Here is a 21,575-nt window from a genome sequence, read left to right as displayed (position 1 = left end):
GGTGATTAGAAACGGACCACGAGCTCAAACTGGGGAAGGGATGCGGCCGTGTCCTTTTCAAAGAACCATAGCGTTACTTGCCGTAAACGACGTATGAAAACTAAGGAAAATGTGAATCTGGCTGGCTGGACGGGGATTTGAATCACTGTACTAACTTGTTAGATAGATCGACTGCTTGTGATCCAGGGAAGTGAATTACGTAGCGGTCGAAACGTGAGTACAATTGATTAAAAGCACATTACAGAAGCTACACAACTTATTTTACGTAAGTTTCGACTTATTTTAGGCAAACGCTGGCCAGGTCCCTTACGTCTGCCTTATACGTCCAATACGCAGTCCGGATCATCTGCATGCATAAGTAAAATATCAGATCTCGGATGAGGGAACACACAAACTGCGGATCCTAAAACACGGCCTCAGTGTGAAAAACAACAATTATTCCGGGGAAACAAAATCCTGGGATGAACATTACTACAACGCGTAAATTCTAGTTGCGATAGGCATCTAAGGCATCTGATTTTAATTGGAGTAGGGAAATGAATACACATACATTGATTTGTAAAAGCTGAGTTATTGGAATAATGCTCCATGTAACAAACATTGAAGTCTTCATTTCGAGGTCTGCCGAAAAGTAAAAACAGAGGGTTTATTATTGCTGATGTACTTAATCAGTACTAATGTGTCTCTCTAGACAAATGAGGAATTGTTTAGAATGGAAACGGAGCAGCGTAGCAATTAGCACGGAGGCATTTAAACAGGCATTCTTCCTGTGCTCTATACGCAAAAAATCCTACCACGCCGTACCATGGTAAAGTACCCTCTGTCGTGTACTTCACAGTGGTTTGCAGCGTTTGTATGTAGCTCTAGATTTAGTTGCAAACGTAAAAAGTAAGCTTTCTGAATTTGTAATGTGGTGGAAGGATCCTACGTCGCGGTCTGCACGCCGTGTTTAAACGTCGTGGCGTAAAGAGTTACAGCCTGAAACTCCGCATCCAGTGCTTCTGGTGAGCCTGCTAGCGTTTCTGCGAGCCGAGGTGCGGGTATACACACACGCGCACACACACACACACACACACACACACACATACAGTCCATCAAAACTAGCGTCTCCTTCGAGCCTTGTGCAATTAGTGTTCGGCGGGCTACTCCACACAGCGCCTGAAGCATTCCTGAGTCTTCAACTCAGTCGTATATTTGTATAGGCGTATCTACTATTAGGGGACTTCAAAAAGTAAATTCACATGACGTCCGACGCTAAGACTATTGCGCAACAAGGGTGGTGCATTGTCAGAAGAGAGTACATGTTCTGGGTTCCTGCAGAGGCAGTCCTGCTGCGGTACGGATAATGAGCCCATCTCAGAATGAGACTAAAATGGCGCGGCAAATGGAAACGTACTCGAAAGCTGAAATACGCAGGACAGTGCTATTCTTATGGGTAAAAAGTCTAAAAGGCTCACAGATTCTCTGTGAAACTCTGCCGGTTACGGACCGATTGCACTGTCGCGTCCAACCGTAGAAAATGGTGCCAAGGCCGCACAGACGGGGGTGATGCTGATCGAGAAGGAAGGCCGTAGACATCAACCACAGACAATGTCAAGGCAACTGAGCAACTGATTCACAGATGTTTCGACTATGAGGACGTTGTTAGAGCGGTGGTCGAATGGCACCGTGACCAAGGAACGGATTTTTACCGCCGAGGAACTGAAATATCGGTAGAGCGTTTCGACTGTTGTTTACAGACTTGCCGAATAAGTTGAAAATAGTGTAATGTATCTAGGTCTAGAATTAAATAAGTTACTTGGCCGGGAGCCACAGTATTTTATCACTGCGGCCGTTTACGTTACGCTAGAACTACCTATACCTACAGTTTACTAGCATCATAATTATGTTTAGAAGTGTATGAGTATTTTGTAATGAATAAAAATCGTTTATTCTAGAATCCGAGAAGGGACGGAGACGAGTATCCCTCTTTCTCCGCGTTGTGGACACCCATCTCGCAGATGTTCTAGAAGCGCACTCCAGGGATGGAATAAACCCTTTGGGGAATATTGGACAGTGCGCATTGGTCTAAAAGGGATAAATAAGTATACTTTTACGGAAAAAAGTATTTCTTTGTCAAGTTATGAAATTTTTAGCTCTCCCTCTTACGGTTATGAGCCATGGGCGATTCGTCAACCTGGCCGTGAGGTGTTGCGACGAAGGTGGGAGAAGTCGTATGCGCGCAATTCGTTCCGGGAGGCGCAAATCGGAGGCAGGGAGCGACGTGGAGGCCCGGCGCGGGAACGGACACACTCTTGATAATAATTACAATAACAATGGCGGTAATGGCGGGCAGGCCTTGAGCGCGGCGCGGCGTTACGAAAGCTTCTCGCGCAAACAGCGTGGCCAGCGAGCGCGCCGCGGCGCGGACGCTAATGGCTTTCTGGGAAGCGTCGAGTGGCCGCTGTCCAAACAGTGCGCGACGCCCACGCCATCTAGTCCTGTTCTGCGAAAGGTGCCGTGAGGACGCGACACTGCCTACCGACCATTCCTCTCCTGCTGTTACTTTCGACCCAGGAGTAGATCCATGCGGGGTGGCAACGGGGGAGGGGGGTGAAGGGAGATGTAAGTGGACGGTGTTCATTGGGAGTCTGGCTCCGCCACCCCCAAAACGTCTTAGTAAAAACGTTTATACACAGTAGCCCTCGCCAAATAATACACACTCATAAAATGCAGACGTGCTCGCGCTATCTACTGTTTCTGATCGAAGCTACATACACTCATGTGACAAAAGTCACGGGATACCTCCCAATATCATGTAGGATCTTCAGTTTGCCCAGAGTAGTGCAGAAACTCGACATGGCATGGACTTAACAAGTCACTGGAAATTCGCTGCAGAAATGTTGAGCCCTGCTTCCTCTATAGCTGTCCATAAATGCGAAAGTGTTGCCAGTGCAGGAAGTTCTGCATGAGCTGACTTCTCGATTATGCCCATAAATTTTCAATTGGATTCATGTCACGCGATCTGGGTGGCTAAATCATTCGCTCGAACTCACCAGAATGTTCTCCAAATCAATCGCGAAGAATTGTGGCCCGATGACAAGAGGCATTGTCATTCCAAAACTTTCATCGTTGTTTGGGAACATAAAGTCTATGAATGGCTGCAAATGGTCACCAAGTAGCCGACCATAACCATTTTCACTCAATGATCGATCCAGTTGGACAAGAGGAGCCAGTCCATTCCATGTAAACACAGTCCACTCATTATGGAGCCACCACAAACTTGCACAGTGCTTTGTTGACAACTTTGGTCCATTACTTCGTGGGGTCTCCGTCACACTCGAACCCTACCATCAGCTCTTACCAACTGAAATCGGGACTCATCTGACCAATCCACGATTTTCCAGTGGCCTAGGGTGCAACCGATATGCACGAGCCTACGAGAGGCACTGCCGGTGATATCGTGCTCTTAGCAAAGGCACTTGCTGCCACAGCCCGTTAACGCCACATTTCGTCGTATGTCCTAAAGGATAAGTTCGTCGTACATACTGAGTTCAGGTAGGGACTCTCGACAAGCCAACTCATTTCAGGAATGTTATTGTCCACAATCCATTGCCTCACAGATGCTGATTTATGACTGGGTGCATTGTCATGCTGACACACTCCTCGTCTCCGAATTGCTCCTCTGTTGCATGCAGTACATAATGTTGCTCCGCTGTTGCATGCAGTACATAATGTTGTAAAATACTTCTGCATTTAGTGTTTTCTTAAGCGCAATAGGGGTACCACACACTAACCACGCAAAATACCCTCCGCCCCACAGCGTAATAACACCGCCTCTGTACTTCACTGTTGGCACTACACGTGATGGCAGGTAACGTTTTCCACGCATTCGCCAAACCTGTACCCTTCCATCAAATTGCCACAGCGTACTGCTTGATACATCACTCTAAGTAACACGTTCTCGGTCGTCCACTGTCCCGTGGCTCTCTGTTTGCACTACCTCACGCGTCGCTTAGCGCTGACTACAGACACGTGTGGATTATAATGAACTATTCTACTATTGTACTCCATTTTTTAACATCCTATGCACCGTTATTGTGCTAGCCGGACTTCTGGTAGGACTTTGGAACTCACAAGTGATTTCCTTCCACTGATTTCGGCCTATTTTTTACAACCATCGTCTGCAATGCTTGACGGTCCCTTTCCGTCAGTACACGAGGTCTGCCTTGTGTTGGTTTAACTGGGGGTTTTCCCTTCGCCTTTCCGCTTCGCAATCACATCACCAACAGTCGTCTGGGGCAGCTTTAGAAGGGTGAAATGTCCCTGACGTATTCGTTACTCTAGCCTACGTTCGAAGCCATTAAGCTCTCTGGCCGACCTATTCTGCTCTTACTACTTCTCTACTGGCAACACAACACTCGTCGCCTTTTATTACACTGGCGGGAACGCCTGCCGTGACATCTAGTGGCCAACCACACTACACAGGGTTGTCCGGATACTTTTGATGATATAGTGTAAATATAGACAAGTCTGCGAAGCAAGTCTGTCCAGACACGAAGACTAGGCGGCGCCTGTTAACATTACTGTGTGACAACAGTAAGGGAAGACACACGAGTGACAAACAGGCTTCAGCAAAGCTGGTCCACAATAAGGAGAGTGTCTCGATTAGCAAACGTGAAATAGAAGAATTCAGTCAGGAAAATCTGTATTGACCTCATCACCTTGCAAACAGCATCACCACCAATGGAGTATCGCATACACTGACCCACCCACGTCAGTCTGAAAATCGCGACACATTCGGATATCATGTCGTCCTCTCACATAATTCGTATTTTTTTGGCGTTTTCTCTTCTGTCTCAAGGGAGATGCAGAGGAACACTGTCTTAGTGACAATGCCGTCGGAGCACCTGTGAAGCAGAGGTTACATTCGGCTGGTGCTAATTTTCAGACGTAAGAATAAATTTAAAACAAGAACTCTGTAGCTAACAGTAAGTACTAAGAAACAGCTTCCTATGGCATCTCATACATGCTTTCGTACACCTAAAAATATACGGAACACTTCAATTTTCAAAAGACTGCAGTATCTTGAATGACACAATGTTCATTTGCAAGTAGGTCTAGAGCAAACGAGGTATGCAGGGCCAACATTTTCACAAGAGGAAAATCTTGTAACCGTGCTTCGTCAGCATAGTAATCTTTTCAAATGATCATTTATTCTATTCTCATATCACAAAAGATGCTGAGGAATGATGGCCGTGACCTTTCTTGAGAAAAGACGTCGACAGGAAGGAAATCCCGCTCCCTTTGTGAACGAAAACGACTGGCTGTTTGTTCAGAAATATCCTAGCGTTAGATACAAATGAAGTGGCTGGAGTGACGCGCGGCAAATACCGCGAACGATTCTTAACGTCAGACAACTGAAGGGCATATGGAGAAACTTAATACGTCTGCACCCTCACTCGCAACTAAATGGCAAAGTACCACTATAAGAAAGCCACATGCATATCGACGCTGCGCGCAGTTGTAGCTGAGTTACCTCGGGTTTAAAATGTTAAAATCACAGTGTTTGTAGTTCGAGAAAAGACGACACGTAGAGCGTAAATGATTTCTGGTAAAGGAGGAGAAAAAACACAAGTTCAGCGCTTATAAACGTTAAAGGTGTTGGGAGAGAACAAACGACGCAACCAAGATTTTGAAAAAGGAAGAATATACAGTGATGCCTAAATTGGTAAAGTACGTGCAGTGCAGTAACATTATTTTCTGTAAAAGCGTCTTGTCGCGTTGCTATCCGTTGAGTGTTGTACTGACATGGCATTTTCGATTACGAAGTCAGTTCCACTTTAAAGATTCTGATAGAAACAGGCTGCCATTTCCTCCTCCATCCCCAACCCCAGCAAATACGGTCGCATACGCCCCACGTGCGTGCAACAATTCTGATTTACTTCTCAGTGCCTATAACTTGTTTGCGCTTGGAGACGAGCATCTAGCAGACAGAAGACAAGCAAGTCAGATGGGTACGTCAATATTCTGTGAGTTACTTTAAACTACGTGTGAAAGGGTACTGCTTTTACCATCTCAGGGATAGAGAATGCGGAGACTGACTGCTTCTGCGGCCCTTTGCTAACTGTTATTTGCTTAATTTTGTCCGTATGATCTAAACGGAATATATACTCGGGTGGCTGAAGAATAATGGGAATTTCTGCCTTGAAAGAAAGTTCTTGAATTTTTCTATGTAGATTCTAGACAGCTGTACTAAGTCTTTCTTCGAGCGTATTTCAGTCATGATTTCCCACCTTTGCTACACAATCCCGGCCCTCAAACAATAATGTGACAATTTGTATCGCCCTTATAGCATATGTCCCCTGTTAGTATGACCCGACTTGGTTACCGTATACTTGAGCAATATTCAAGTATGGGCTGTACGTGTATTTTGTACGCGATCTCTTTTGCAGAAAAGTTGCAGTTTCCTAGTACATCGCCAATGAATCGTTGTCCGCCATTTATCTACAAATCAGCTCAGTCTAGGTGGTTGCTCCACTCAAAATCACTACACAAAGCTACTCTCTAAAATTTGTAGGGCACCACATTCTTCGAGGTCGTGCAGAAAAGTAGTGCTTCCGAATTTTTTATGCGAAAACTCTTAATGCTTTTTTTTAGTAAAACAAACGTCATTAACATTCTACATCTTTATTCTTCAAGTCTAAGTATTTATTTTTCAACATAGTCACGCTGGTGACGAACACATTTGTTCCAACGAGTGACCAATTTACTGGTACCGTCACTGTAGAATGTTTGACTTTGGTTACAGAGCGACAACCCTATCTTTGCTTGCACCGTGTCAGTACTATCGAAGTGACATCCTCGATGATGTTCCTTAAGTTTTGGAAACAGACGAAAATCCTATGAGGTGAAGTCGGGACTGTACGGAAGATGATCGATGACAATGAGCCGAGGCGTCGGACTGTCGCAGATGGCACAGTGCCCATGTGTGGTCCTGCATTGTCACGATGAAGGAGAGGGTGCTCCGTGTGTGAACGAACTCTTCGAATCCCAAACTCGATTACAGCACGCTGTTTCTCACGCACCGACATAGTTACGTCACCTAGCGCCTTGTTACACACTACAATTCGGAGCCCTCTGACGGCAGCGGGCTGCAGATATGTAGACATGAAGAACAAAAGGTGTAGAATGTTAATAACGTGAGGTTTATTTATAAAGCTTTGAGAGTTTTCACAAAAAATTCCGAGGCATTACTTTTTAGCACTCTCTCATAGTTATGACTCATTAACACAGTAGTCAAAGAATAACACGCTCTCATATTTTGCGAACTCGACAATTTTGGCTTTTTCTACATTAACAAATAGCCGACAGTCCTTGCACGAAGCTAACACTTTAGAGGACTTTACTGCTGTTTTTATCGGATAGCATTTATTTGCAGACAACACTTACGGTAACTCTTCTAGATGAACCATTACGACTGTCTCTGTCTCTACTGAAAGATTATTATTAAGTTATTATTATTACTAAGTTCAGGTCGCACGACGACTTGTTAGTCGGAAAAAACGAGAGGGCATCTAAGACGATATGACATTCTCAACACGAAACTACGAGCAACTGTTAAAAAGGTAAATCAAAACTACATAATTATGAGAATTAAAAATTGGACGAAGCGACGGGACGCTGTAACAAACTTGAACGGTGTCATAAATCGGATGAAAAACGAACATCGGGATGTTCGCGCAGAGGTCTAGCTCGAAGGACATTAGACGTTCACTACTTGGATGAAGCAAGAGGCGTGAACGCACTCGAGACGCCATCCCAGTGTGTACCCCAGCGCAGCCAGAGAGCAAATTTGGACAGCAGGAGAGGCCAGGTGTTCTCCAGTGCTTTGCAGAGGCAGACCGTGGGCACAAGAGTGCTTCAGGGCGACCGTATCAAACTAAAGACACGTGCAGGAGAGTAAAGAATACTGCAACAGGCAGCCCTTAGAGGAAATGTCTTTTCGGTCCCAGGATTCAGGTCCTTTTCTTTCTTTTTACGTAAATGTGATAGTCAAGCGACAAAAGCAAAGGTACAATCAGCTTCGCAATTTATGCTCATTCACATAATAGCAACATGATGTACTCGTCCTCAGGGCGACAAGAGGCTGATTCGCAGAGGCTTCTTTGATGTACGTGTAATTAACGCGACGTAAGTAGCTGGTCGAAATGTACTGCTACTATTCACCGTATATGTACCTCTCACTAGGTACGTAGCGTCGGAAGCTTCATAAGGTGGTTGTACATACCGCGGAAAGAGCCAGTTGTTTAATTATAAAGTTACCGATCAGTTACTGCATGCAGTTAAGTCCATAAAATACCTATGAGCATGCGTCCGGAGCAATTTAGGTGGAACAACCACAAAAATTTAGTAGTAGGTAAGGTCTGTACCAGACATGATAAAAAGTGCACTAAGGAAACGTAATTCATTCACGACGGAAGTAACTTACAAGATCACCGTTTGACCAGTTCTTAAGTCAGTCATGATGGTTCCCATTCGTGGAATTCGACAGAAGTACCGAACAAAGAAGTGGTTAAGGTACTAGATCCACATTCAAGACGAAACTTTGAATCTATGTTCGCCCATCCAGATTAAGGTTTTACGTGAATTTTCCGTAAACTGCTGAAAGCAAGCAGCGGAATTATTCTTCTCGAAAGGGAGTAGCCAATTTCTTTCCCCTTCGTCGTCCACTCTGAGTTTGTACTCTGCCTCTATAGACTCTGTCGTCAACGGGACTTAAAAATATTTCTACCTTTTTCGAGGTTAACAAAATCTGTGTTGGCACTGTATTTCATTCTTTCCCTTGCTCCTGAGGAACACACACAAACACTGAGGTGATAGAATTCATGGGATAGCGATATGCACTTATACAGATGGCGCCAGTAACGCATACACAACGTGTAAAAGGGCAGTGCATTGGGGAAGCTGTCACCTGTAATTAGGTGATTCTTGTGAAACTGTTTTCGACGTCATTATGGCCGAACGACGGGAATTAACGGACTTTCAACGCGGAATGATACTTGGAGCTACACGTATAAGAAATCGTTAGGTAATTCATTATTGCGAAATCCACAGTGTCAAGCGTGTGCCGAGAATACGAAATTTCAGGCATTACCTCCCTTCATGGACAATACAGTAGCTGACGGCCTTCACTCAAAGGCCGACAGCAGCGCCGTTTGCGTGGAGTTGTCAGTGCCAACAGACAAGCAACACTGTATGAAATAACCTCAGAAATCAATGTGTGACGTACGACGAACGTTGCCTTTAAGACAGTGCGGTGGAACTTGGCGTTAATGGGCTGTGACAGCAGATGATCGACGCGAGTGCCTTTACTAACAGCACGAAATCGCCAGCACTGCCTCTCTTGGGCTCGTGAGCGTACCAGCTGGACCTTAGACTATTGGAAAAACGGTACCTAGTCAGATGAGTTCCGATTTCAGTAAGTAAGAGCTAATGGTAGGTTTCGAATGAAGCGCAGACCCCAAAGCCATGGACCCAAGCTGTTGTCAACAAGGCACTGTGGAAGCTGCAGGTGGCTACGTAATGGTGTGGGCTGTTTTTACATGGAATGGACTGGATCCTTTGGTCGAACTGAACCGATCATTGACTGGAAACGAATGTGTTCAGCTACTTAGAGGCTATTTGCTGGGGAGGGGGGGGGGGGGGGGGGGGGGGGAGTGTATACCACGTCTTTTGTTAACTCATTGTAAAGTTATACAGAGTACGTAATACGGGAAATGCAAATGTACGCTTTCGAGTTATACTGCTGATTTTACAGCAATTTCAGAACAGATTAATGTGTTTGTGATATTCTTTACCTTCTTCCGGATCAGTATTCTAAAAGAACTATTTTGCAGTTGCCATGGCGTCCTATTATGATCTGTTGTGAGCTGTTATCTAGTCTGTGTGTCCTTAAACAAATTTTAATCGTCATATGCACGAAGTATGCAATAAGATGCTGACTGCATGGTATGAACGCCAATGAGATCTAACTCCTCGCAATAACCCAGCTGAAAATGCAACACAACTATTTCTGAAATTCCCAAAAAAGTGTGAAAATTGGTACCAATCAACGCTGTCTCGTTGGAAAAACTTCATGTGCTTGCGAATATTTAATTGAAGTCCTTTCCACAAAACAGCAATTGTTGCAAAGTTCACTAACAAACTCTACATTTCGTTGACAGTAGTATGAGAACCTTCGCAATTGAATCATCCACAGTCAGCCAGCTCATCATTTTTATGTTCCAAAGATAACTTTTGTATGCAAAATCAGTGTGTGGTATACCTGATAGTACAGCAGTCGTACGTGTAGGTATGTAGGCTCATATCGCCCATATACAGTATAAAGGCCAGCCTCTAACGATCTGGTTCCCATCGGTGAACGCTGAATTCTATTCGTCTTCCACTTTATGGTTTAGAATCAAGTATCAGTGAAAGCCATCCTTAATTAGTTTTTAAACATCTCTCTTCTATATGCCACAAATTTCCTATCCGCGCGTACGTTATCTCAGCGAAGTTATCCACTGTTGTGGATGGGTAGTTGTCTTCCACAGTTTTGCACGGCGCACGAGTCCACAGACAGGGAAACATAAACATCACACTTACGCCACAGCGTACTCCTCATCATTTGCGGCATTCACAGTCTGCGCATACACTGACGATGGGCAGCAAGTGCTAAACAGACAGCAGCAACGGAATCGAAGAGCAAATCTGTTGTGTGCAGAAACCGCAGTCTGCTGATCATCGAGAGAAAAAAAAGGGAAGGGGGAAAAGAAAAACAGTATCTTCTTCAACCTGTTGTGTAACTACTGACTTTTCTTACACTAAACAAGAACACAAAATTTAAGTGATCGACACCACACACTGGAGGATAAGACGACAACTATCCGCAGATAGCGACTACTCAGCATTACGCAACAGCGGTGTCCATTCACAGCTCAACGGCATGACTTGAGCATAAAGGGTGAGTGAAAAGTGACAAGCAGTTGTCACCAACGCGAAGACTACGCGAGATCAAAACAAATCAGCAGCGCCGAGTTCTGTTCCGCTACCGCCTGTCAGATCAGACAGTGTGCCTATTCACGTCTATGTCGCAGGTCGGGGATTCCCGATACGAGTCTCCTGTACGCTGAGGTCGCTAACAGACGCCACACTCCGCGCTGTGAACTTTAGTAACCACTGCCGCAAACAGCGTCCCAGCGTAAGAAAATTCCTGTGAGTAATTTATTTACAGAGAAGCATTCTACGCTCTTAACTCTTTACAAAATCTCGGACGTATCTAAACTAAAGCACACGTAAATAAAAAAAAACTTATACAGGAACTGGCTTTATAATGCACAATATATAAGGACGCCAAACATGCCGAATCAATATGGAGCATTACGGACATCACAATGCGCCCCTATCAGAACGATTTCGGGTGCCCACTGCCCGCATACAGGAACGAGGTCACCCATTCATTGGTGTTATCTACAACTTTGAAATATTCCACTAAGTAAACCACGCTCTTGCACTGCAACTAGCGTGGCAATGGCGAAAGGAAATATTTATCAACAACATAAATCCTGACAAGAAAAGTAAAAGACAAATCACTGGCCGATACATCTGACGCATTTAAGTTTTTCAGTTTAGTGTACCTGCTCTGCGACACAGAATGAAATTCTTCTGTATTTACCATACTTCAGTTATGAGGTACAAATTTTTCTGTTGTTATTTTTACATAGCGTAGTTCGTACAGTTGAACTGGAAACATAGCAGGAGATCCCACAGACTTGCCTCTTTATGAAAATCAACTTGTATTTTAAACTACGTTCCCCAGCTCGCATGATATGCTGATTAGCAATTTCCGCCTTCTTGCGACAGGAAATTTCTCTTGGATTCTATAAAAATATGGTTGGTTGGTTGATTTGCGGGAGGGCACCAAACATCGAGATCATCGGTTCCATCGGATTGGGAAAGAACGGAGAAGAAAGTCGGCCGTGTCCTTTCAAAGAAATCATCCCGGTATTTGCCTGAAGCGATTTAGGGAAGTACAAACATGTTTCATCACAGTTGTAACATCATCAGTTTGCATTTAAATGTTTATTCGAAAAATGTGTGAATTTTGTACACTTAAATTTTTCATAAGGAAAAAAAAAGGACAGGGATATGTGCCACAACTGTGGTGCAGATGTCTGTGTGAGAACAACAAAGCCATCACGTCTCCTTCCTAGAAAGTCATTTATTGCTTTCATACCCAATACAACACGCAGCACAGTTCAGTTAATCGATAATAAAACAAGCCAAGCCTTTCATGTTGTCTTATGATTTTCTATTTCTGATGACCCCACAAATGCATATATTAGTGTTAATATGCTTTTTTATTGTTCTATCGATCTTTTTCTTGTAACGCAACGTCTTTCGACATTTCGGGAATGCAAATTATTGTCTGTCTTGCGAACATGCGCTCTTGCCATTGGATGTTTGTGGCTGAAAAATACCGCAACTAAATACAGACTACAGAACATTAGTGAATGACTGCAGATATTACACTGGTGGCACATGTGGCTCATACCAGATAAAAAGAAGTGTGACAAATACGACTTAGCAGGATCACTGAAAAACTGGTTGGACTTAGATATCCGACGACGGCGATGTCGTTAGAGAGCACTAGCTCAGGACCATGAAGACAGGGAAGAAAATGGACCATAGATTTACTGAAATATCCATCACGATATTCACTGACGTAATTGAAGGACATCATAGAAAACTAACGTATTGTATTGCCAAGTCATTCCTCCCGAAGATAAGCCTCGATACGTAACCATTATTCCATTTCACTCGTAACATGGGTACATCGCCGTCGTCGGATATCTAAGTCCAACTAGTTACAGGTACAGAAATTATCGAGCAGAAATTTAGTTTAAATGAAATAGCGTTTTAATACACATGTTTCTATATCCATGTTATGCGATAAAACTAACCTAAAGAGTTAGCTATATAGTATGGCTTAACATAAATTCTAATCTCGGTGTAATTGGGTATACGCTTCCCAACAATCTGAATATCTATCACGATGAATGATTGCGTGCTCCTGTTCACGCATCAAATCCGTTTTTCATGAATCCACTTTCACAGTAACAAGGGTTATATAAAAGTGCTAACACAACGAATATAAATATTTTTAAAGTCAATTTTAGAAGCTAATATTTTTATTTCAAAGTTTTTGGTAACAGGTTAACCCTACAATTCATATAGCTGTTTTCAGATACGAGAAATATTGGGTAATGTGATCTTTTCATTACCGACATCTGTGTCTGTCTGAAAACAACGAACGACAACCTCTCTTTTCTGATTTTGGTCCGTGTCCTCGGTCGCATCATACCTGATGGTGTTGGTGACATCAAGTCATCTAATAGCGCGGTTTTGCTACAGGAAGTGAAGATTTTAACGTGAGTCAATTTCTGATGTTTATCAACGAAATTTCATTTTTGCTGGTGCTCTCTTTGCTGATGCTCTTTTTGTTTTCATAGCTGTTTGATAACATGACTGTTAATCATAGCGAATCTTCCCATCCTTCACCTAACTCAGCATAAGTAAATCTAAACCTTGGTTTTTCAGTTTCAACATTTTGTTGACTCAGTAGTGGCAACCTTTTCTGTCTTTCCTGAAGCGCTTATTAACAATCTGTCACAATTGCAGTACATATGTTTGGCTACTGGTTTCGAGCCAGCTGGTTCGTTCACAAGCCCCGCCTACTGAGGTTGCACTGAAAACGCCTGATCTAAATAACAAACTTCAAAATGGCAATAAATGCTTTATAAAAAGCTCGCAGATGAATGTCACAATCACAAAATGTGCCTACTCAGATTTTGACTTGCTAAGAAGGCACATGTTGACTGTGACAGTCACCTGCGAACATTTTATAAACCATGTATTGCCATTTTGATGTTTGTTATTAAGATCAGGCACTTTCAGTGCAGTCTCAGTAGGCCAGGCTTGAGAATAAACCAACTGGTTCGAAACTAGTCGCCAAACGTGTACTACATCTATGACAGACTGTTAGTAAGCGCTTCGTGATATAAACCTTATTGTACAATATTCCTGAATCTTTAACATTGATACCTCACGGTTTCATCCTAAGAGACAAACATGCGATACTGACTACTCGGATAGTCGGCAGTCTGTTTCCTGTCACTCTTGGTAAGCAGAAACATTTTCCTACCTGTCTCATTACTCCTTTTTAATAGTTGTATTCATTGATACTGTAGCGTCCTCTTAGTCACTGATTCTCGCAGCTTCATTCTTCCATCACCTGCCAGTTCACATTTTTTCAGCGCTCTGCTGAGAGGCAAACAACAGGCCTGTGGCTACCCCTGCTACCCTTCTTTGAACACGCTCGATCTTGGATGCTAATAACACAGCCCGTCTTACTGCTGGCGGACACAAATTGCGCTTACTCTACAACATTACCTTCCGTTCTACGGAAATTAAGTGCTCGATATATGTCAACGGTGCAAAAGACGAGTTAAATAATATGTGTTACTGATGACTGCCTCAGTGGTCTACTACTTGGCATTACCGGGAACAGATACTGAAGTCCAATGTTCGATTCAAAGTACCATCTCGGATTTTTCCTAGGTGTGGAATTCTGGAACGGCTTTCACTCAGCCTCGTGAAGTCTAATGAGAAGTTACTGGAAGGTACTGGATAAAGCAGTGGTTGGTGGTATCGTGTAGTTGCCATGGCCTGACTGTCGTGTTGTTGTTGCTGCTGCTGTTGTTACCAATAGGAAGTTTAAAATAACAACGAAGTAGCGTTGCTTCTAATATACGAAAGACATCATAGCGACGGCCAAAGGTATAGTTCGTATGAACCAAAGGGTATACTTGGATTGTGGGTAATGAGGAAACCGATCAATTGGTTCAATTAGCTCTGAGCACTATGGGACTTAACTGCTGTGGTCATCAGTCCCCTAAACTTAGAACTAATTAAATCTAACTAAGCTAAGGACATCACACACATCCATACCCGAGGCAGGATTCGAACCTGCGACCGTAGCGATCGGGCGGTTCCAGACTGTAGCGCCTAGAACCGCTCGGCCACTCCGGCCGGCCGATCAATTGGCAACGAACTCTACCAAGCAAGAGGGATGCATTCCAGCGGTTGATCTTATTGCTGTAGTCAGAGACAACGCCAAATACGAAAGAAACAAGATGCGGGAGACCGAAGATCTGCTACAGAGCACCTGGTACAAAGAAATCCAACCACATTTATCGAAGGCCCAATGGTACGTGAAAAGTAGGACACGAAATGTAACTCATCTGGCGTAGGGAACATGAGGCAGTTTGTAAGGAGCATTTCCAGGTTGAAATTCAACCATAGTTGCCACCGAAAATACCTCTATGAAATCCACGTCATGTCATCACCACACCGCGACTGTGAGGAGATTCACAACGTCAACCACACATAATTTGGTTGCCCTAGACACAAAAGATAGCCACATGAATTAAGAACTTCCCGCGAAAGTGTTAATACTCTGGACAATAATCAATGTAGGCATTTATAAACTGTTTGTGGAATCTGCGTTAAAAGTTGGAATTAAATTGTGCTACTAACAATGACGATGAAATTTCTCTGTTTTAAATTCCTCGGACGAGGTAGTAAAGATAGAATGATACATTCAAAGGATGGGCAGCCCTGTAAGAGTAGACTGGGTGTATAGGTGGTCCAAGGGAGAAATAAAGTCATGGTGTAGAAGGACTCTACGCTTACTTATCACGATCGTCTATACTAAATACAATCGGACGATATAACAGTCCCATATGGACAAGATAAAGTGTCGATTTCAGCAAAGAACGAAACCTTTACAAGATGGCGACTGAGCCCTTTGGGATCTCCCGGCAAACAACAGCACACTATTGTCTTGTCCTTTCTGTAGGAGGGCGGGCCGTGTGCTGGTCCGGAGCTGTGGACACGAAAGGCAGCGGAGGCGGGAAGTGTGCCAGACGCCGTGGCGAATCGGCCCGCTCACGCCACCACGCTACGCTGCGCTGGCCTGGGCCCATTCTTTTAACACAGAGAGGTCACCCTGCGATCGCCACTTCGACGTCAGCACTGTCCTTATAGTGGGATTGCCTCTGCGTCACCAGCGACGTACACGACTCAAGTACTCCAAACGTGAGATTATTCTCAGAACGAATTTGACGTTGTCAGCAACATTTACCTCCAACGTGCTCAAGGACTACCGACTGTAAGGAGCAAACCATTCTGGTGATGCAGATGCTGTGAGAGCGTCATTGTATGGCAAGTATCAGTAACATGGAAAAAGGACTAGAGAACTACGCCTAATAATAACTACATGGAAATTTTACATCATTCTGTCACTTGGTGTGCTTTGTGAATCTCAACAAAAATTGTCGGAACGGCGGATTTATATGGTTTTGGGATCAATACGACATATCCCCAGCCCAAGACAACGCTTTCCTTCGACCTGTTGGGGGAAGAATATTTCATCAACGATATTTGTGTGGAAAGGTGCTGGCGTACAATATCTGATAACCAGACTGTGTCAATGACACGTGCCATATCCCAAACTTCTCTGTACTACCTCGTGGCGTGGAGGCAAGAGACACTTATGTTCAGCCGACTGGGGAAATAAAGCTCGGAGGCTCAGAATTTTCCAATTCAAGAGACTGTGGTTATGTGCCTATGTACCACTCCTCTTTTTATATTTTCGATAATTGTCCATCGTAACAGACGCAGAACACTACACTGACGAAACAGTCACAAGACCACACACGCGCACTTGACAATACACTGAGCAAAAGGTAAAATGTGTATTAGTACCTTGCAAAAGGATTCGTACAGAGCAAGCTGGCACACTGTTTAAGACACTGGGCCCACATTCACGAGAAAGGAGATCTAAACCAGCGTCTAGTCGGCCAGACACACGTTCCTTGTTTCGATTAAAAATTTCAGGTGAATTCTGCGGCTAAATTCCTCCACCATATCTGCCGAACTGGGTTAGTTTTACACCCCTCGTGACGCCTACATAACATGATCATCACGATCCATTTGACACCCACTGGTGGATAAAGGTTTTTTCCATCCTTCTCATGTCTTACAGCCATCAGCTATACGGAGCCATGTCAATCCTGCATCCATATTGGAATCTAACAAAGCAGTTTCTAAGTCCACTTATCATGTATTCACCCGGATACGAGTCGGAGTCACTGATATTTAATCTTCATTGTCATAATTACGTCTTCCTACCGACTTTATTTCCTGTCTCATTCATTAGTTTCCCTGACTTTTTCACGTACATCCTAATATGGTTGGTTGTTTGATTTGGGGAAGGGGGCCAAAAGGCGAGGTCATCGGTCCATCGGATTAGGGAAGGACGGGGAAGGAAGTCGGCCGTGCCCTTTCAAAGGAACCATCCCGGCATTTGCCTGCAGCGATTTAGGGAAATCTCGGGAAACCTAAATCAGGATGGCCGGACGCAGATTACACTAACATGCTTCTCTCCACTGCTCGCTGAAGAACCCTAAGTTTCTGAATGATTTTCCGTACTGAAAGTCCACGTCTTACTGCTGTAAATGAAACTGAAAATGCAAAAAAAACTAAACTTTTGTACATTATTATAAGTTTATAGTACTTTTAAATTTTCTCTTTTACGCTCTTCCAATAACTGTTGAAGTTCGTCTACACCTTTAAGTCAGTATTTTCTACATGTTATAAGCTAATTTATCAAATTTCCTACCTCCAATCTATAAACACCCATTGCGCACGGACTGGAATGAATGGTTAAGTAGAATTTTAAATTTTTGGTGGACGTCCCTCTGTACTATGATGGAAGCAACTGTTACGAAAATCTCGTTTATTTATTACAAGAAGAACATTTCAGGCCACACAGGAAACGAAGACTCACAATGTTTCATACAACATTTCTACAGCGCTGTTAGTAACATTGCCACCCAGAAGGACAGCCGGGTGGTCGTAATGGTGGCAGCTTCCTGAAGACTCCGCACGCCCGCTGGCCGACACAACCTCCCAACTAATGACGTCCGGCCAAACTGTCAGGTGCACCGCTTTCCCGTTCATCGTAATGAGACGGGCGACCTTTCGTCGCAACTAGCCCGCAATACCCCGGAGAAGAATGGTTTGCGGGAGAAAGCCCATAAAGCGGATCCTAATGGTCTTACCACCTGCTGCGTTAGTTGCCTGCGCTGTGGCATAAGCTGGTTGGTCCAGGAAGTGTGAAGGAACGTCCGCTTCGTAGATATGGATACCTGGGAGTTCGGTTCCGCGTAAAAACGTGGACTCCTGCGCTTGTATGAGCTTTTTGGCATCCATTATTGTGCATGCCTTTGTATTTTGTTTCAACTAGTCTTTGTATAAGTTGCTGCTGTTGCGGTCTTCAGTCGGAAGAATGGTTTGATAAGTCTCACACGCTAGTCTATGCTGTGCTAACCCCTTCACCTATGAGTAACTACTGCAATCTACGTCAATTTTAACCTGCTTAATTTATTCACGCCTACGCCTTCCTCTCCAATTTTTACTCTTCCATACTACCCCCCATTAGCAAAGTGATTGCTCCTTGATGCCTCAGGATGTGTCCTAACAAGATGATCTCTTCCTTTAGCCACAGTATGCCATAAATTTCTTTTTTCCCCCAATCCCATTCAGTGCCCCCCCCCCCCCCCCATTTGTTATTCGATCAACCTATCTAATGCTCACAAGGGAACCTCCCCATCGCACCCCCCTCAGATTTAGTTATAAGTTGGCACAGTGGATAGGACTTAAAAACTGAACACAGATCAATCGAGAAAACAGGAAGAAGTTGTGTGGAACTATGGAAAAAATAGGCAAAATATACAAACTGAGTAGTCCATGCGCAAGATAGGCAACATCAAGGATAGCCTGGGCTCAGGAGCGCCGTGGTCCCATGGTTAGCGTGAGCAGCTGCGAAGCTAGAAGTCCTTGGTTCAAGTCTTCCCTCGAACGAAAAGTTTAATTTTTTATTTTCAGACACATATCAAAGTTCAGGAACTCACACATAATCAGCTTCGCTCTCCAAGATTCCAGGACATGTTCAGACTTGCTTGGACATATGCAGGATTTGACGGTCTACACACGGAAAAATTTGAAAATGTTAAAAACATATGTTTTGACAGAGCACAGGGAAAACTGTGCGACTGTGAAACTGTCGCATTCATTTGTTGCAGTTTATGTGACAAACTCTTATGTTTTCATCACTTTTTTGGGAGTGATTATCATATCCACAAGGAAACCTAAATCGGGCAAGGTAGAAGAATCTTTTTACCCATTCGCCAAGTGTACAAGTTAGGTGGGCCAACAACATATTCCTGTCATGTGACGCACATGCCGTCACCGGTGTCGTGTAGAATACATCAGACGTGTTTTCCTGTGGAGGAATCGGTTGACCTATAACCTTGCAATCAAATGTTTTCGGTTCCCATTGGAGAGGCACGTCCTTTCGTCCACTAATCGCACGGTTTTGCGGTGCGATCGCAAAATACAGACACTAAACTTATGATAGTGAACAGAGACGTCAATGAACGAACGGACAGACCATAACTTTGCGAAAATAAAGAAAGTAAACTTTTCACTCGAGGGAAGACTTGAACCGAGGACCTCTCGTTCCGCAGCGCTCACGCTAACCACGGGACCACGGCGCTCCTGAGCTCACGTTATCATTGTTGTTGCCTATCTTGCACATGGACTACTCAGTTTGTATATTTTGATTTTTTCATGGTTCCATACAACTTCTTCCTGTTTCCTCGATTGATCTGTGTTCAGTTTTTCAAGGCCTATCCACTGTGCCAACTTATAACTAAATCTGAGGGGGGTGCGATGGGGAGGTTCCCTTGTCAGTATTCTTCTATAGCACAATATTTCAAAGGCTTCTATTCACTTCTTGTCTGAACTGACTATTGTCTACGTTCACTTCCACACAAGCCTACACGCCAGACAAATACCTTCGGAAAAAGACTTCCTAACACTTAAATTGATATCAGTTGTTAACAAATTCCTCTTTTTCAGAAATGCTTTTCTTGCTGTCGGCACTCTACATTTTATATTATCCCTACTCCGGCTATTACCACTTATTTTGCTGCCCAAATAGCAAAACTCGTCTATTACTTTTAGTGGCTCATTTTCTAATTAAATTTTTTCAACGTCGGCTGATTTAATTCGACTACATTCCATTACCCTTATTTTATTTTTGTTGATGTTCGAGTTATAATCTATTTTCAAGACACTACCAATTCCGTTCATCTGCTCTTGAAAGTCCTTTGCAGTCTCTTATAGGATTACAATGTCATCGACAAATATCAAAGTTTTTGTTTCTTCGACCTGAAATTTAATTCCTTTTCGAAATTTCTTCTTGGTTTCCTTCGCAGCTTACTCACTGTACAGACTGAATAACGTCAGGAATAGGCTAGAAACCTGTCTAACTCCCTTCTCAACTACGGCTTCCTTTCACGTCCTTTGGATCTTCTAGCGACAATCTTCTATTTAAATAAGTTTCGATCACTGTATTTTCTCTCTGCTATCTTCAAAATTTCAATGTAGTCCAGTGAGGAGCTAGTTGGTATTAGAACTTGTACTAGTGTGGTTGGTGGTCGTTTCCAGCTACTTGGCATTAAAACTTGTACTAGTGGGGTGGGTGATCGTTTCCTGTGTGTCTTGGCCACGGTCTTGCCTTCACTACGCTGTTCAAAGCAACTTACTCACTTACTCCTAAATTACTTCTACTTGTTCTTTTGTTGATAAGTGTTTCAGAAGTCCTGTTCTTCCTGCTACTGCGCTTCACTAACCCTAAATACATCAAACTTTAACGTATCCATATCCCTTTTTAAGTTTTCAAACCTATCTAACCAATTAAGGTATCTAATAAACATAATAAAAATCTGTGTGCAGCGACCTTCAAGATACACCGTGGTACGATCTGTAGGGCTCCTTATATCCGGCTTGGTGACCAGGTAAACAAGTTGAAAGAATCCAAGAGTGTAGCACGATTAGTAAAGCAATGTGATGTTCCAGGCAAAAGTACTAACTGAAATATCGATATTAAGTAACTAACAAAGTTAGAGAAGAACCTACAGTTTAATGTTAACTCGATTTAGAAAGAACTATGGAACTTTTTCACGAACATAAAGTTCCGTGTTTTTTGTCGTTAACGACGTGGACGTGCGGAAATACACTCCTGGAAATGGAAAAAAGAACACATTGACACCGGTGTGTCAGACCCACCATACTTGCTCCGGACACTGCGAGAGGGCTGTACAAGCAATGATCACACGCACGGCACGGCGGACACACCAGGAACCGCGGTGTTGGCTGTCGAATGGCGCTAGCTGCGCAGCATTTGTGCACCGCCGCCGTCAGTGTCAGCCAGTTTGCCGTGGCATACGGAGCTCCATCGCAGTCTTTAACACTGGTAGCATGCCGCGACAGCGTGGACGTGAACCGTATGTGCAGTTGACGGACTTTGAGCGAGGGCGTATAGTGGGCATGCGGGAGGCCGGGTGGACGTACCGCCGAACTGC

The 21,575-nt window shown here is 43.8% G+C and overlaps 1 protein-coding gene across 3 annotated transcripts in view; it reads right to left on the bottom strand.

Moving 5' to 3' along the window:
- Nucleotides 1-21,575, bottom strand: part of LOC126188434 (segmentation protein cap'n'collar) — an 815,786-nt gene that overhangs the window by 126,522 nt on the left and 667,689 nt on the right. The gene's annotated exons all lie outside the window — the stretch shown is intronic.

Source organism: Schistocerca cancellata, chromosome 5 (genome assembly GCF_023864275.1).
Source record: "Schistocerca cancellata isolate TAMUIC-IGC-003103 chromosome 5, iqSchCanc2.1, whole genome shotgun sequence".
NCBI classification, from domain to species: Eukaryota; Metazoa; Arthropoda; class Insecta; order Orthoptera; family Acrididae; genus Schistocerca; species Schistocerca cancellata.
This window is presented reverse-complemented; position numbering and strand designations above follow the sequence as displayed.